This window comes from Quercus lobata, chromosome 11, assembly GCF_001633185.2.
Source record: "Quercus lobata isolate SW786 chromosome 11, ValleyOak3.0 Primary Assembly, whole genome shotgun sequence".
Taxonomy (NCBI): Eukaryota; Viridiplantae; Streptophyta; class Magnoliopsida; order Fagales; family Fagaceae; genus Quercus; species Quercus lobata.
The window spans coordinates 6,085,518-6,087,455 of record NC_044914.1 but is presented as its reverse complement, the minus strand read 5'-3'; the positions used below and the strand labels follow the sequence as shown (position 1 = coordinate 6,087,455).

Here is a 1,938-nt window from a genome sequence, read left to right as displayed (position 1 = left end):
GTCCCTATTTGCTTCCCTCCTGACAATTTCAAACACTCTTTAACTCTCTTTTTAAAGTCCTTTTCATCTTTTCTTAGAGTTACTTGTTTGCTATCAGTTTCTTGCCTGTATTTAACCTTAGGTAGAATTTACTGTCCAATTAGGGCTACATGCCCAAACAACCCGACTCGCCAATAGTGCCTCATGGTGTGATAGGGCCCGAGTACAACAAGGCCCTCAACTACTCCGACGTCCCCTTTTAGGGTACTTGGGCCTAATCCGGCATTGAGGACACTTCTCTAGACTACAATTAGGAGACCCCGTGAAAGCGCCCGATTCTCAAGCTAGGATGTTCCCGGTTTTCTCGCCGCTACTAGGAGAATCCTTGTAAGTTTCTTTTGCTTCGCTTGTTGATATGCTTAAACTCAATGGGTTGTCCAGTTTGACCTGGGGTTGCATTGGGAGCATTGCTAGGGTGGCGCATAAGCATCAGTAAACGCTCATTTGGGTGACAAGGCGCATCCGACGGGGAACAAGGGTTGGAAAACCATCGATTTTCGTGGTGCTCGTCCCATAGGACTAGCTTTTGGGCTAATCGTGCACAGGGGTGCACTTAAGAGGCCAACTTCTGTCCTACCCAAACTGGCATTTGGAAGGGCAACAATGTGTGACACCCAAGTAGACGTGCCCTCGGTCAAATAGCTTTAGGCACAACTTGCGTTCAAAAACTCAATGATTCGTGAGATTCTACACTTCACACCAAGTATCACATTTCGCTACGTTCTTTATTGATGCAAGAGCCTAGATATCTGTTGTTTAGAGTTGTTTTGGATAATTTGTAAGACATTGACGATGGCAGCGCACCATATTTGGGGCCTCCTTTAGGGCTTTCTTTGTTCGATTTTCTTGGCACGCTCCGTGCCAGGGTTTGGTTTGCGGGCGAGAGACATGGGGTCCCCGTCCTCAAGGGGCAAGGGGGTGACATGCGCCCCCCACCCCACATTCATGGTCACCGGTTTACGAGTCATTCTGCTAGGTAGATTTCGACAATGATCCTTCCGCTGGTTCACCTACGGAAACCTTGTTAAGACTTCTCCTTTCTCTAAATGATAAGGTTTAGTGGACTTCTAGCAAAATTGTCAACAATGAACTGCCTACGTTGCCGATCCGAACACTTCATCAGATTATTTAATCGGTAGGAGCAACGGGCAATGTGTACAAAGGGCAAGGACATAGTCAACACAAACTAATGACTCACGCTTACTAGTAATTCCTCACATAAGACCAACAATTGCAATGATCTATCCCCATAACAATGAAATTTCAAAGATTACCTAGGCTTGTTGGCCAAGGCTATAAACTCATTGAATACAACAATGTAGCGTGTGTGCGACCCAGCATATCTAAGGGCATCACAGACTTGTTATTGCCCAGCACACACAATGTGGCGTGTGTGCGGCCCAGTATATGTGTTGTGCTTTTAGACATTGTGTAAAAACCTGTATGTGCATGGGTGTATAATGATAGGAAAAAATTTATATATAGTATTTTAAGTGCTTTCTTTAGGTTTCTCTCTTAAAACTTAGCCATGTAGCTTTTTTCTCATGGGATGGAAGTGTTTTTAGTTAATGATGAAGCCAAATTCGTTAGTTGATAGGTTCATCTAGATGTAGTTTAGCAATAATGATCTCGATTTTCTGCAAAAGAATAACTATGGTGTTTCTCTCTAAAGGTCATTGGCATGATGCCAACCAATGAACCTCTGATAATAAAGTAAGATCACTATTTAAAGAGAAAAAAATATGTAAAAGTGTGTAAATATTTATATCTGTACCTTTGCTTAGATTTTGAGGTGGTTTATATAATTCTTTGCTTTTCTAGCCATTGGAGGTCTTCAATGGAGGCCTTAATGGCTTCAGTAATACCTTTGGTGGTTTAGTGATTTGCTTTAAATATTCG

At 42.7% G+C, this 1,938-nt stretch overlaps 1 non-coding gene across 1 annotated transcript; it reads right to left on the bottom strand.

Annotated features, from left to right (window-relative positions):
* Positions 1–647: 647 nt before the first annotated feature.
* LOC115969713 lies at positions 648–803 on the bottom strand. The gene has a single exon (XR_004087062.1). It is a non-coding gene; the product is annotated as a 5.8S ribosomal RNA (ribosomal RNA).
* Between the last annotated feature and the right edge of the window lie 1,135 nt (positions 804–1,938).